Consider the following 17,532-nt stretch of genomic DNA (forward strand, 5'->3'; position numbering starts at 1 on the left):
TCAGCAACAACACTTAGGCTATCATAAACAAGCTGCACAAACATCCCAGGAGGATATCCAGTTTGGGCTTGATGCTGGCGGACCCACTGGGAGATAAAACGCAAATGACTGTGATGAGATGCTGAAATTCTGTGGATGTTGTGAAAAGGGTCAGAGAGAAGGGCGGTTTAGTGTAGGCTGTTTACGTTGAGATGCATTTGTGTGTAATGTATGCGTTATGGCTTAGGATGCTGACATGAAAACAATATTTGTAACTTGGAGCCAAGCCAAGGCATAAATGGTGTGCTTACCCAAATCAACTAGAAACATCCCCGTCCAGCTTGACAAAACGGACAACTGTCCATCAAGTAAGTCACTCTGTATGATACATGCAACACATGACGCGCGTTAGTACAACTGCATACACTGTCGAGCTAGCTATGTACAAACCAAACATGAAATGTGGGCTAATACTTTACATGTACTGTAATATGATTGTTCATGTTTTTCAGTAGTACAGATTGGTATTTTATTGCATTGTGTTGTACATTACAAACTCAAAAGCCATTCAGCTGTTGACGCAGTTGCGAGCTTACCTCTTGCCGTCGCTATCTTACGGCTAATGCCGCAGCATGCCGTCGCAAGGCGATGTGCTACTACGCTGGCAAAACAGTTTCTCAGTGTTTGCTCTTACAATAACAATGTTGCTACAGTTTGGTTATTGTAAAGGTTACAGAACATAAATGAAGTGTTGTTGGCGGTTTTTGAAGGCATTTTAAAGTGATTCAGAGGCCGAATGGATTGTTCCCCTTAGCTGTATTGCTAGCCACCTAGAACAAGCCAATTATTACGAGTTGGAATGTAAAACAAAAATAAAAAACTTTTGTCTTCTTGTCTCTCATAAAGATTGTGATTGTGATGTTTTTTTTGCCCCCAAAAAGTACAGATTCCCTTTAAGTTGAATGTGCCTGTCTTTTCTTTTGAGTGTTTAAACCAGGGGTCCCGAAACTACGGCCCGCAGGAAGTCCCAGGTTAAAAAAAATATATATTATTATTATTATTATTTCTTTTTTTAATCTGTCCTTTTTAATAAATTTTCGACTGCTTGTTACTCTCGGTGTCTCCTAGCTGCTCAGGCAAATCATATTGTCTACATATATATCTTTATATATATACTGTATATATATATACTGTATATATATATATATATATATATATATATATATATATATATATATATATATATATATATATATATATATATATATATATTTATATATATATATATATATATATATATATATATATATATATATATATATATATATATATACTGTATGTATATATATATATATATATATATATATATATATATATATATATATATATATATATATATATATATATATATATATATATACATATATATATATATATATATATATATATATATATATATATATATATATATATATATGTACAGCCCGGCCCCCGGACACATTTTTTTAACCCAATACGGCCCCCAAGTCAATACGGTTGGGGACCCCGGGTTTAAACCGTCAGTATTGTATTTCTTGCACATCTGCAGTTTTGATTGCAACCTGCATCTGAGTTGTAGATTTCATTACTAAATTTGGAGGTGTTGAAATCCCCTTCTAAAATTGTTAATGCTAATCGGTAGCATGGCTGTGGCAAATCCAATGTAAATTAGCATCGAGCTGGCGCATTTAAAAAAGTGGAAACTTACTATATACTTTTGAGTACCTTCTTCTTGCTTTGTTGGCATGGAGAATTACATGGAGGCAGTCCGACTGAATCCACTCTGAGTGCTTGACTGCTTGTATCACAGCCAAGTATTAACCTGCAACTGGACGTGACATCATGTGCAACAAATATATCGAAATATGTCACAGTTGGATATTGCGTGAATCGGTACCCGGTAGTATCGACATGCTTCGGTCGGTACCTATAAAAGTACAGAATTCTGTACCCATCCCTAACCTGGACGTTAGACTTAGACACACCTTAATGATCCACAAGGGAAGTTGTTAGACAAAGTAGCTCAATTACAAGAAGAAGGCAAGGATAATTAAACACATAAAAAAAGACAAAATAATAAATAAAATGTAGACTAATAATACGAGAGAGATTGTATATAACAATCGCAGCAAAAGAATGGGGCAGCATAAAAAATTGTTTTAAAATAGATAAATTAGAAGTGAATACAACTAATGTAGAAGCAGTATAGTAATAGATAATTATTATCTGTAGAACAAAAATGTGTGTCTGACTCCTTACTTTGGCAAATATGCCAACAAAATGGATGACCACCAGCTGACTAGTTGTGACCAAGGCGAGTAGAGCTTTGTAAAACTGAGCCTGCAACTGGCAGTACTTTACAGTGAAAAAGCATCAATATTCCAGTTTGCATATGCCCTGTATATGCACACATATGCAAAGTAATCCATATAGCTTAAAAAGCATAACCCTTTTGCTTCAGGCATAGCGGACGGATGTGATACATGATGGAATTTACAATATGGAAATTTCAGATTCATAAAGGTACAATGAAACATTGTTTTTTTTCTGACAATCCACATGATTCAGAAAATGTTACAACCATGAAAAATCTTGTGTGCATTAAATGTGTCACGGTGCATACAAACAGCAGATTTTTCTAGAACAGGACTCTTCAGCTGGCGGCACGGGGGCCGGGAATTACTTCATACTGGCCCCCGAGTTCAGTTCAAGACCTGGATGAGAAACATCCTAAAAACACTAGAATGCTTGTGTTGTATAGAGGAACTTGAACCACTGTAAATACATTGGCAGATCCTTGCGTTGACATTTTAACCTTGCCAGCAAACATAGAAGACTGGTCTCCAAACTTGTGATTTACATATTGTAACTTAGGCGTTCCTCAAGACGAGTTCTCTCCTTTTGGTAGGTCTTTTTCAGAATAAGGGACAAGCGGCAGAAAATGGATGGATGGATGGATGGGTTTATGTAATTACGGCGTTGCTGTAGCTTGTTTACTTCAGATGCAGACAGTAGTCACTTGTTAAACTTATTTAGTTATATTAGTGGTGGTCCTCATGGTTCCAGTTTAGGTTCTCTCTTTTTCATCATTTAGCCTATTCAACTGGTGGCCAGCGGGTTTAGTTTTAAAAACGTCTTGCAGCAGATTCTTACAAAAACACTAAAGTGCTGCCATAAACATGATATTTGACTTGCTTTTTTGCGGAAGGTCCTTAAAAACAGCAGAATGCTCCTGTAACTCTGACAAAATAAATAGACACAATCAAATGTCTACTGTAGAGGATGCTGGTTCTCAGGAATACACAAAATAAGACTGATAGTAGGGAGAAGTCCGGTCTCCCCAGTCCTTAGCTTTCTGGAAATGGGGCCCCCAAACAATTCAGTTAAATATCCCTGTTCTAGAGTGTGTTCATGATCAATGCTTGATTAAAGGTGTTTAGCAAACATTTGTGCTTGACATGCGTATTCATCCCTCATATTTTAATAAACTATGTTTATTCTTCAATCATACATTTTACTTTAAATGAAGTATGACCTCTGGTGTGTAAGAAAAAAAAATGCAAATTGATGAGGAGCTTTGCAAAAATGTCTTTTATTATGTATATTTATGCTAATTACACATTACTTTATTCCAGAACGCCTTCCTTGCTCCTCCTTTCCTTGCCCGTGGTCAATATTAAACGCTTGCAGTGTGCATGATGAGACGCACCAGACCTTACAGCAGTGGTTCTCAAACTTTTTTTGTCATCCCCCACTTTGGACGAGGGGGAGTTTTCAAGCCCCACCTACCCCCATCGCCCCAACAGAACGCTAATGCCAAGCTTAACATTTTCAAATTTATCGAACATCAAGTAACATCAAGTTTTATACAATCAAACTCAATAACATAAAATAAAATCAAGTTCAATAATAAATAAAATAACTGTGCAGCTGTGGTATAACTTGCATCAAGTTCAATATCAAATAAAATAACTTGCATCAATTCAATAATAAATAAAACAAAAGTGTTATAACTTGCATCAAGTTCAATAATAAATCAAAAAAAGTGTTATAACTTGCATCAAGTTCAATAATAAATCAAAAAAAGTGTTATAACTTGCATCAAGTTCAATAATAAATCAAATAAAAGTGTTATAACTTGCATCAAGTTCAATAATAAATCAAATAACTTGCATCAAGTTCAATAATAAATAAAACAAAAGTGTTATAACTTGCATCAAGTTCAATAATAAATAAAACAAAGTGTTATAACTTGGATCAAGTTCAATAATAAATAAAAAAAAGTGTTATAACTTGCATCAAGTTCAATAATAAATCAAATAAAAGTGTTATAACTTGCATCAAGTTCCATAATAAATAAAACAAAAGTGTTATAACTTGCATCAAGTTCAATAATAAATCAAAAAAAGTGTTATAACTTGCATCAAGTTCAATAATAAATCAAATAAAAGTGTTATAACTTGCATCAAGTTCAATAATAAATCAAATAACTTGCATCAAGTTCAATAATAAATGAAAATAAAAGTGCCACTTTGCAATCTTTGCCAAAAAAAGGAGGACAGGGCAAGTGAACATGAGTTTTACAGTACTCCAGCATTAGTGGCTGCAATGAGCCTGTTTTGCACTGCACAGCTTTTCAAATGGGGGTTGCAGGCTTGACACTGCCACTGTTAAAACCTCATTGGATTCGGGGCTGAGCTGCCTTGACGCGAGTGTTTCCCGGTGAATGACACATTGTGTCCAATGCGCATTTGGCGCAACCCTCTTTATTAGAGCCCGCAGCCCGTTTCTTGACTTTGCCATGCGTGCCATCAGAGCAAAAGCCCACAGTTTTCCCATTTAAGGTCGTGTTCTTTGAGGAAACTGTCCATTATCTTGAACAGCTCATCAGCAGTGGCTCTATTTTTTATGTATTTGCAAAACAGCAAATCCTCGCACAGTGACTCGCCATTCATAAAGCTTCCGCTTAGCCCCGCCCCATTAATTACTGTTGCTGTCTGTCAAACTTTCGCTCCTACCTAGAAATGTAAAGCATACAGGAAAAATAAGTAATTTACATTTATCTATATAGCGGATTTCACAGACAGAATCACAAAGTGATTTCCAGTGTGTATAGAAAATGAAAGCATAGTAAAAAAAAAATCAAAGAATATAATAATAAAAATTAAAAAAAAATCAAAGTGACATTTCCTCCCGTTCCTCGCGCCCCACCTGTCATGTCTCTATTCCCCACCAGTGGGGCGCGCCCCACACTTTGAGAAATGCTGCCTTACAGGAAGGTATGGCATATATAGAGTGTTCATTGTCCCTCAAAGTTTCAACTATAGCTGTTAAGTATATTATAGCCGAGGTAACTTTGCTCCTTTGTTCATGCTAATGTCTCCTCAGATTACTATATATTCCTACCCACAGCTCACCATCCAGCAGTGCTTCCATCACTAATCTTTTTGTCTCCTTCTTACATATAGATAATCTCATCCTGCCGTGCACATACCACAATTTGCCATTGTTCTTGTTAAACACATTGTCTTTCTTTTTCTGCAGTTAAACTCTCGTCGTTCCCCTAAATATCCCTTCAACGGCCACCATCATGGCTTTCCTGGTGAATTATCTTTTTCCCCACTCCTCTCATCTCTTCCTCATGCTTGCATTCCTCCTATCTGCTGCCCTCCTCTCCTTCAACGCTGCACAGGAGATTAAAATATGAGGAAACAATCAAGCCCTGCCTCATTAGCATATGAACAGGGGGCCGACAGGCAACTGCAGACTCGACAACAGAGCTCTGAAAAAACCAATGCAGCACTTTTTTTTTCTTTTTCTTTAATACCGGGAATGACTTTTTAACGTATTTTCTTGAATGAGCCGGAACAATTCTCCGCCAGGCCTTTTCACACAGCCAAATTACCATCCAAATAAAAGAGGGCATCAGGATGAGACAAAATGTCCATACAGCGCAGGGTCAAAGAATAGGCACTATACAATAATTGTGCAGAAGAATAATGATTCTCCACGGCAACAAGAGCCTGACAAGATAAGAAGGGAACCTGTGGTCTTGTGTTTGTGTTGGCTTTGTCTTAACACAGCAACAATGAGACATTTAAAAGACAGAAATTGGCATGTGAGCGCCAATATGTTTAGGTTGAGGGTGATTTTTGCATTAATAATATTGCAAGTGTAGAGTGCCGATCTAAAAAAATCCATCACACTTTTTTTTAGCTGATATATTTGAAATATTGATCTCCCTTTTTGTCATGTTCTGGGACGTGCACAGGAAGCATACAAAACGCTATGACTGTTTCGGTGCAAAGCAAAAAGTACAGTGAGTCAGCCCCATCATAAAAAGCATACTGATTGGCAACCGGGAACGGGTGGGTTCTGCTTGCCAATCAGGGACAGTTGAGGGAGCCAGTGCTCAAACAGGAGGAGTAGTAGCAAAAAAGGAGGCAAAATGGAAACTAAAATAAGAGAGTTGGACAGGAAATACTGGTAAAACAAAATACAAGTCAGAAATAACAATTATCATTAGAGATCATGACACTCTAAATGGAAAAAAAGTGTAAAAATCTAAATCTGAATGGTAAATCTAAATGTTAACATGTAGATTTAACATTTAGATTTACCATTCAGACTTAGATTTGAGAGTAGAATGTCATATTAAGATTTAGATGAAACATTTGGATTTACTATGTATATTTAGATTTAACATTTGGATTCAACATTTATAGCTATATTTAACATTTGGATTTGCAATTTTAATTTAACATGTATTATTGCTTTGTAATTTCTACCTCAAATGTAAAGAAAAATAGTTACATGTGAGAAAAGTGAACTAAAAATTCAAAATATGTTGGCTATACATTTTGATTGAATGTTTACATTTGGCATCCCATACAAGTTGAAAGTGTTTTCTTGCTTTTAATAATGTACTTGTATGACAATAATAATAATAATGATAATAATAATAATAATAATAATAATAATAATAATAATAATAATAATAATAATGTTTTTTTTTTGTTATTATTCGCACAATATAAACAGTACAAGAGGTAACATCGTAAAAAAAACCTAAAAAAACATAGAGACAAGAAATTAGTAATGAGAAATACGTAATAAGACATAGGAAATAAGTGCAGGTGAGAAAAGAAACCCAAAAAGGCTTATGCAAGGTTCTCACCTAAGGCAGTAAATTAACTTTTTTTTTTTTTTTGTACTTACATTAATAATAATATACATGTAAGGAGTCCATGTAACTTCCTGAATGTTGAAAGACTTCTGAGAAAAAAACAGCATCCTGACTTGTCGACAAGCAGCGAATATCAACATGCACATTTTAGTAGTTATAATGACAACATATTAATATGGCTAACTATCACAATACTAAACCTTACGATAAAAGTATTGATACCTTTCACCGCATATCTTTCTTTTTCCGCTATACAGTTCTGAGTCGTGTTATTTCTACTCCCGTTCACGAGCTGCATTTGTCTTACGTCATCTTACCGCGTAGTCACATGACCAAGCACAGCCGCGTCAGATAACTTGGAATTGCGGCCAGTACATGTCTGCGTAGAAGCTGCAGGTAGAATTCTAAAATTGCTTGACGTTTATGCACAAGGTTAGCTCTTTCAACTAAATGTGTTAAAAAAAAATGTAAGTACCACTGATAGTCACACACACACACTAGGTGGGGTGAAATTACCCTCTGCATTTGATCCATCCCCTTGTTCCACCCCCTGGGAGATGAGGGGAGCAGTGAGCAGCACCGGTGGCCGCGTTTGGGAATCATTTTGGGGATTTAACCCCCAATTCCAACCCCTGATGCTAAAACTACCTAAGCCAACAAGTGTTTGAAATGTTGCTCATGTACTCCCAACTGCGGAATTGGTGAGTCTCGCTATAGCTAGCTTAGCCTCTCATTCATGCATACTTGCCAACCTTGAGACCTCCGAATTCGGGAGATGAGGGGGTGGGGGGTGGGGGGCGTAATCGGGGGTGGGGCGGGGGCGTGTTTGGGGGCGTGGTTAAGAGGGGAGGAGTATATTTACAGCTAGAATTCACCAAAAGTCAAGTATTTTATATATATATATATATATATATATATATATATATATATATATATATATATATATATATATATATATATATATATATATATATATAAGGGAATTCTAGCTATATATATATATATATATATATATATATATATATATATATATATATATATATATATATATATATATATATATATATATATATATATATATTATATATATATATATATATATATATATATATATATATATATATATATATATATATATATATATATATATATATTTATTTTATTATAAATATATATATAAGGGAATTCTAGCTATATATATATATATATATATATATATATATATATATATATATATATATATATATATATATATATATATATATATATATATATATATATATATACACTACCGTTCAAAAGTTTGGGGTCACCCACACAATTTTGTGGAATATCCTTCATTTCTAAGAACAAGAATAGACTGTCAAGTTTAGGATGAAAGTTCTTTTTTTCTGGCCATTTTGAGCGTTTAACTGACCCCACAAATGTGATGCTCCAGAAACTCAATCTGCTCAAAGGAAGGTCAGTTTTGTAGCTTCTGTAACGAGCTAAAATGTTTTCAGATGTGTGAACATGATTGCACAAGGATTTTCTAATCATCAATTAGCCTTCTGAGCCAATGAGCAAACACATTGTACCATTAGAACACTGGAGTGATAGTTGCTGGAAATGGACCTCTATACACCTATTTAGATATTGCACCAAAAACCAGACATTTGCAGCTAGAATAGTCATTTACCACATTAGCAATGTATAGAGTGTATTTCTTTAAAGTGAAGACTAGTTTAAAGTTATCTTCATTGAAAAGTACAGTACTTTCCCTTCAAAAATAAGGACATTTCAATGTGACCCCAAACTTTTGAACGGTAGTGTATATATATATATATATATATATATATATATATATATATATATATATATATATATATATATATATATATATATATATATATATATATATATATATATATATATAAATAAAAGAAATACTTGAATTTCAGTGTTCATTTATTTACACATACACACACACATAACACTCATCTACTCATTGTTGTACTTGAAAGTGCAATGCTTTGCATCCAGAAGCACAGCTTGCTGCTTACTACAACAACAAAAAAAACCCACTTACATTACACTATTTGAGTAGCCTTTGTTATGCCATTTGCGTACTGGCAAACGATCTCTGAATCCGGGAACATATCCTTCACGGATTTGTTGAAGACATCCGCAAATGAGAACGGGATGTTGCTTCCAGCTTCCAGCATAGCCATCTTTGTCTCGGCATATGTTACACCCTCGGGTCTCCATTTAGCGAGGTGGCCCATAATACTGGGCTGTGACCGGTGCTGCGCTGCCACCACTTTGTGCTTTACTGACCGAGTGACCGTTCATGAGTGAGTATATCCGTTCGGCCACCGTGTTCGATGGAGAAGTCTGTTCTACAAAATTTACAGGCAGCATACCCCTTCCTCTTCGAACTGTCCTGGATAAACTGAAATTGTTGTTTCCATTCGTTTTGGAACTTACAAGCGTATTTCTTCATCTTACTCATCGTCGGCGTCGCCATGGCTGTATCTTCCTCGTTCTTCTGCTTCGTCTCCTTGTTGTGTGCGCAGTTGTGCACTCTCTAAAAGCCGTAGATGTTATAACGTGATTGGGCGGGCACGCTGTTTATATCGTGGAAAAGCGGACGTGAAAACAGGCTGTCGACTCGTCACTTAGGTCCGCATGGAGCTGGAGGGGGCGTGGCCTCCAGCTTCGGCTGGAAATCGGGAGATTTTCGGGAGAATATTTGTCCCGGGAGGTTTTCGGGAGAGGCGCTGAAATTCCGGAGTCTCCCGGAAAAATCGGGAGGGTTGGCAAGTATGCATTCATGTGTAATGCATTAGCTTCCCAAGCTGCTTCCACTGGTTTTAGTAGGTTAGCTTTGCATAATAACCTCTGAATATTCTGAATTGAATGAAATGGAATCGATGTGAAATGTTCAGTAAGAAAATGGATGGATGGATGGACGTTTTGTGCTCTACATATAGTACTTTACTTCTGTGTTTTATGCATCTACTAGGCATAGCTATTAATTAGTGCTGTCAAATGATACAAATGCTTAATTAGATTAATTCCACTTTTAAATTTCGATTAATCATATAGGTTATTACTCACATGCATAATTCAAATTAACTTAATGTAAACGAGCATGATTATTGTGATATTTTCTTGTGAACAATTACATGAGTTAAGTTGTTATTTTTGACAACCCTACTATTTAATATTATTACTGTTTAATATATATTCAAAAACAGTCATGTTCAGTTATGCTGCACTAAAACAGTGTCATTGTTTTTGCACTGCGACTTTATATTTTTTGTTTGTTTGTTTAATTTCGTTGTCCATGGTCTGTGTTTATGTATGCTTGCATTGTGTTATGTCTTGTGATTCATGTATTCTTTTGTATCATGACCTGTTGAATGTTTACTGTATCAACCTGCCTTAGGACAAAGGATGAAAATTAGCTATTGTGCTAACTCCAGCATATTTACATTGTTGCTCTATGTTGATGAATATGCATTGTCCTAATTCAAATAAATAAATACTGGTTAAATTATGCTGCAAATTCCAAATGTCAAAATTGTATTTTTGTTTTTGTTTCCCCCTGCCCAGGCATTGACATATTGAGATTCCCGTTATCGTGAGCCATGTATCACATATGGTGTCATCTCATGAGGTACCCTGAGAGGACTCAGGCGGAGCAGCCCTCAAAACCGAATCAAGCTTGCTGTATCCATTTCTAGTAATTAATTCATATGAGACAATTATATAACCGGGTCAACTCTGTGGTCATTGAGTTGCGGTAGTAGCATTTAACAATTGAGACGTGAGGCTGTAACGGCACCCGCCTCAAACGTTATCAGGCTATCCAAAGGCCCGTATCAGTTGTCATAGAAAACACAGGCTTTCTAGTGACAAGAGATAGTCCTTCTGCGAAACAGGATCAATTGTAAAAGCAAACACCAAAACAAACCTTATCTACATTGAAGTAAAGCAGGTGCCCTCTAACAACTGTTGAAATTATGACCACAGCAAAGGAGGTAATCAGTATCAGTTAAAGGTCAGTGTGACGTGACTTTCCAATCAAACGGCATTGTTTATTCTTCAGTGGGTAGGAACGTTTAATTACTCCCCAACAAACTGATAGCGGTAATAATTGATATGGTTATACAACCACCTTTTTTAAATATTAATTTAAACCTAATTTCAAAACCACTTGTCCTTGAGCCTACTTACAAGAGCTAATAGAAATAATCACGGTGGAAATGCACAGATAAAAAAGGCCGGTCTGATTAAAACAGTCCTTCATTAAAGATGAATTAAACAACAATTATGTTATTTGGTTAAATATGTCATTAGTGTTTTATTTTAAAAACATATTCAACATAATTTATTGGAAATGTAAAACAAACAGACTAGGTTTAGTAGTTGCTCAGACATGGATAAAGAGTTAGATTGAAAAAGTGGAGGAGTTCAAGTACCTCGGAGTCTTGTTCACGAGTGAGGGGAAAGTGGATCGTGAGATCGACAGGCGGATCGGTGCGACGTCTTCAGTAATGCGGACTCTGTATCGATCTGTTGTGGTGAAGAAGGAGCTGAGCCGGAAGGCAAGGCTCTCAATTTACCGGTCGATCTACGTTCCCATCCTCACCTATGGTCATGAGCTTTGGGTTATGACCGAAAGGACAAGATCACGGGTACAAGCGGCCGAAATGAGTTTCCTCAGCCGGGTGAGAAGATAGGGTGAGAAGCTCTGCCATCCGGGGGGAGCTCAAAGTAAAGCCGCTGCTCCTCCACATCGAGAGGAGCCAGACGAGGTGGTTCGGGCATCTGGTCAGGATGCCACCCGAACGCCTCCCTAGGGAGGTGTTTAGGGCACGTCCGACCGGTAGGAGGCCACGGGAAAGACCCAGGACACGTTGGGAAGACTATCTCTCCCGGCTGGCCTGGGAACGCCTCGGGATCCCCCGGGAAGAGCTGGATGAAGTGGCTGGGGAGAGGGAAGTCTGGGCCTCCCTCCTTAGGCTGCTGCCCCCGCGACCCGACCTCGGATAAGCGGAAGAAGATGGATGGATGGATGAAGCTCTGCTGCTGATTATTCCTTTTTCGCCATGTTAATTTGCACAAGAGTAACTACAGTATATGTTCTGTAATGTCATTTAATTACTGTAACCATGATGAAATAAACCTTTGAGTCATTAGTAACTAGAGGCTATGCCGGATTACTTGAAGCAATCACAGACCACATAGTGTACAGACAAAAAACAACCATTCACTTACACACCTACAAACAATTACAGCAGTGATGTCAAACATGTGGCCCGTGGGCCGGATCAGGCCCACAAACAGGTCAAATTTGGCCCGCGAAATGAGTTTACTAATTGTAAATTAAGCTGCATTTTTAAATCAAAGAAACTGCTGTTTGAAATGTGTCCACTGGATGTCTCAATAGCAATTCTGTTAGGCAAGCAAATAGTTCATACAGGGGCGAGCAAGTATACTAAGCAAGAGGTACACAGTAAAGCGGGGCTGTGACTCCTCCCTCACGACTGAACGTAAAACAAACAGGAGTAAAATAAACAATTGCTAACCCCTTAAAATGCTGCATGAGACACTGCACATTGATATAGTTCTGTGAAAATGATTGTCTTCTGTGCAAATTTAAAGAAAGTGAACAGTGGAAATGACAAATTAGGTAGTTGATACATAGCAGCATTTGTATTTATTCTTTATTTTGTTTTTTGTTTAATCATAGATGGGTTGTGAATTAAAGTTGAATTGCTTTGTAGATACACTGAGATTAAGTCTAAATTCATTGTGTTTGTTATGGTGTTGTTGAAACTGCACAATTTTTTTCCTCAGAATTTTCAACCAACAAAGTGTTTTGTCAAGAGGATTATTTGTGATATGTACATATTCAGAATGTGCTTGTTCTATTTTGGGCCGAAGTAAAACAAAGAAAAGAATCTGAAGTTGTTGTAAATTGTATTTTTAAGTTATTATGCCATGATTTTACCCATAAGGCCCACACGGGAATAGATTTTCCTCCATGGGGCCCCTGAGCTAAAATGAGTTTGACACCCCTGATTTAGAGTCTACACTAGGGTTGTCATGATACCAATATTTTGGTACCGGTACTGGTACCAAAATGTATTTCGATACTTCTCAAAATTAAGGGCACCACAAAAAAACTAATTTTAATAAAAAAATCTTACAATACATTAAAGACGTGGTTTTTGTTGCACTCAAAGAACAATTTTATAAGATTAAAAAAACAACTATTTACAAAAATGTACAATTGTAAATTGTTCTTGTTGCACTCAGAGAACAATTTACAAGTGTATATATTACATATAGTCTGCTATAATCCAGGATTAGGTTAAAGTAGAATAGAATAGTGTATTGACGTGCTATTACATGCTTCGTGATTGTTGTTGTCACTCTTGGTCTGTGCTTTAAGACAAACAAAATCATTAGTAAACACTAAAATCAATACTATGGCTAAAAGTACACGGACAGGACATGTGGCAGGTAAAACACACATTGTTAAAGATAAAACCAATTGTAGGAAGTTGTAACAAAATTCACTCATTTCACGTGCATTAGTTTGCGCTATGTGAACGGTTTGGACTCCGCTAATATTTCAAGCCAAGCAGCTGTGTGTGTGTCTACGTAACTGTATGTGCACAACAGGGGAGCTAGTTATTTACATTACCTTTAAACTTATTATGCAGGTCAGGATTATTGTTATTTAAATGCTTTACCTAAATTTGAAGAGCAGGTGGTCTTGCCACCTTTGGCGAAGCAGGCGTTAAAGCAGTTCTTGCAGCGTGGCGCTTCCGTGTTGAAAGCGTAACCTTGATCGATAGTTTTGGAGCCTAAAAACCTCCATATTGTGCATCGTGCACCCTCTTTATTAACCAGTAGAATTGCCTTTATTTGCCAGTTGTCATCTCTTCACTGTTTCTGCGTGTGCGCTCTGTGAGTGTGTGCGCGCTGACACCGCAGCACGGCAGCATGCGGATGAAAAAAAAATAGGTATTTTTCAAACGCAGTATAGTACCGTTTTCAATTCATTGGTACTGTGGTACTTTATTAGTACTGTTATACTGTACAACCCTAGTCTACACTTAACCTAACATGCATGCTTTTGGAATGTGGGAATTACAGGCAAACCTCCATTCTGACTGTTTTCCATTTGTGTAATTCCCTGCTGCACATCTTTGCGTTTCCCTGATAAAAAGGGCTTATTTTTCCTGCAGTTGCATGCCGTACCCCAGGGTTTAGTCAAACACCGTAACAAAACAGAAATTATTCAATAAATTATTGTTTTCGTGCAAAATAAAACAATTAACACCATTAAACAGATCGTGGGGCCCTACGCATAGCACGTGATCTGCGTCTAGGGAGGGATAGCCCCAGGTAAGGGTGCTATTTGGGTTCATCCTGCGGTTTCAACCGGAGAACCGACAGTCCTCATGTTTGTGTGTGATAAATGTTGAACACAGGAAGTAATATGTGATATGGAAAAAGTGTAGAATTACCTTAATATACTTTGTCCTACTCCTTTTCCAACATGTGGAATGTGAACAAAATAAACTCAAACCAACCAAGGATATGAACATTCCAGACTTTTTAACAGAGAGGCAGATTGTTAAACAAAATCCAGACAAAACAGCATTAAATAAAGGTTAAACATTAATTTGCGCCCAAAGACTGATTGTGTGGCCTTGACGCACACATGTGTTTTGTCCCTTTCAGAAAGTACTCTTAATCATCTCATTATGTGGATAAAAGACACATGTCACACAAACGGTCTCTCCCATACAAACCTTTCCTTTACCATGGGCAAGACCAAAAAGCTGTCAAGGGACCTCAGGGACAAGATTGCACAATACTGGAATGGACTACAAGACAGTCAGCAAGAAACTTGGTCAGAATAAGACCACTGTTTGGAAATGGAATAAATACAAGACAGCAGTCTGTTGCCATCGCTTTGGAGCTCTGCACAAGATTTTGTCTCATGAGTTAAGGATGATTCTGGCAAAGGTGAGCCCAGAATTAGACCACAGTCACCAAGAAAACCACTAATAAAACACTTGGCTGTAAGGGATTAAGATTCTGCAGTGCCCACAAAGTCCGCCTGCTCATGAAGACTTGATCTTTATCAAATGGTAAACATACCAAAATCAAATCCAATACTTATTTTCCCCATTGTAGTTTGTTGCATGCATTACACCAAAGAGAAGTAAATCAGACTACTCACACACAGGGAAAGAGAGACGTGTCACAGTGAGGTGAATTTAGGGGGTGTGTGATGCCTCGCTCAAGGGCATCTTGACAATAGTCAAGAGGCAGATCTCTTCAACAACTAGTTCAATGTATTTTGAACAGTGATCCTCTGGTTCCTAAAGCCAAAGTCTGGTCGGTCTGAGTGATCGCCCCTTTCAAATTATGTTTGCCAACTACAGTAAGAGGACTTGGACTTCACTATGTATATTTAGATGTAATACATTGGACTCAACTGACAATATTTAAATATCTTAAATGTCATTTTATCTGTAAGGCCGAGAGCGACTTTATGAAGTCTCCTTCGATACACACTTATTAAAGCCGGCACTAAATATCACCCCTAACTATCAAGACAAGTAATGCTTAAACCGAACTTTTGACAATTTATCATGGGGACATTTTATCACACTTTTATAATGTGTTTTAACTTTCATCACGTTTACGGTGACCGTGATATCATGTCAGGAAAAAATAAGTACCACACTTTTCAGGAGGGGTGCTCAAAAATGTTTTTTAAAATGTTTTTAAATAGTTGTTTTTATACTATTTTATGTATATATTTTTTTTTAATTAAAATAATAAATATACTTTATAAGTGAAGTATTTATATGCTGCAAATTGTCCTCGACTAATTGTTGTACGTGCGGTATTTAAAAATGATCGGTCATTATTTGGTCTTTGTGTACAAGTCAAGGTTTGGTATACAAGGGAAATTGTTCTACAATTTCCTTTGTGGGTCAATAAAGTTTGTCTAAGTCTAAGTCATACATTGATTGACCTACATTGATATATTTTACTATTTCTAATGTACAAAATGCACAGCACACTTAATTTTTATTTATGCGGCTTTCTCTGGAAAAGGTTTGGGCACCCCTTATCTGGACCATTATAGCAATTAAAATAACAAATGAATAAGCTCTTCCAGGGGCATTCGAGAGGGGCAACTGTAGATAAAGGCATGCATACAAAATGCATTACATGTAAAAGTAAGGACAGCTGCTTGTTCAGGTCACCATTAATACAATTCTTGTCTGCATATAAAATGTAGCAAGACAATTCAATATCGCCCTCAAATCGACTATGTCTGGTTGAAACAAAGCTCTACCTCGTCTGCTGTAAGGGTCATGGATCTTTTATTACTGCCCCACTTTCTACTTCACTTTTCCCCTTGTTTGTTCCTGTGTCTCTCCATGTTCTAATTAAATCCTGTCATCAATTCCAAGAGGAAATATTTAGGCAGAACTAGAGGAGAAGAAGAAAGAGGGGATAGAAGGAGGGAGGCAGCGATCAGAGCAAAGCACGTATTGAGTGAAATCCAAGCCTGCTGACTGAGATCAGATGATGATCTGAGGGTATCTAGAGGCAAAATCCATAATAGGGCATTGGAACATAGAAAGAAACCAGGCTAAAATACTGTATTTTGTTTGGCAGAACAGATGTAAAAATGAAGTAAAGATAGTTGGTAGGAAGAAATGAGGAGCCATGTTGGAATAGCAAAGTAGTCATATTTTTTTAATACGCTGGACATTCCCCTAAAATTCTCTCTGATGCTTTGCGGTTTAGCCAACTGCAGATCATTTGGATAATGCTAAAAAACTCAACTGACTCCATAATGCAAATAAAACAAATGCACTAGAGCAGTGCTATTCAAGAGCTCAGTTTAAAACAAGGGAGAGACTAACATTTTTGCAGCAAATTCCAAAAAAACACAGGAGCGCTCCTGTTTTGTGTCAAAAGTGCGGTCCCCAGCTCATTTTCTATTGGCCCGTGGTACATTCTCAAACTAGAATTAAACAAGAATACTACAAAAAAGCTAAAATAGTGTTACTCGAAATATTCATAATACTGTCATGATTAGCACAAAAGTGAGACACAGGCTGTAAAAAAAGCCTTAACTGTGAGTAAACTCATACCAAAATTTGAATCAGTACTGACCAACTTATTGGTATGAGTCATTTTAGATCAGGTGTGTCCAAAAGTGCAGCTCACGGGCCTTGTGTGACACAGTTTTTTTTTTTTTTTACCAAGGACATTCTTAAAATTAGACATAA

At 36.8% G+C, this 17,532-nt stretch overlaps 1 protein-coding gene across 1 annotated transcript in view; it reads right to left on the reverse strand.

The window, feature by feature from the left end:
* Positions 1 to 17,532, reverse strand: part of LOC133660198 (RNA-binding motif, single-stranded-interacting protein 3-like) — a 467,861-nt gene that overhangs the window by 358,305 nt on the left and 92,024 nt on the right. The window lies entirely within an intron of this gene.

This window comes from Entelurus aequoreus, linkage group LG11 (assembly GCF_033978785.1).
Source record: "Entelurus aequoreus isolate RoL-2023_Sb linkage group LG11, RoL_Eaeq_v1.1, whole genome shotgun sequence".
In the NCBI taxonomy this organism is placed as follows: Eukaryota; Metazoa; Chordata; class Actinopteri; order Syngnathiformes; family Syngnathidae; genus Entelurus; species Entelurus aequoreus.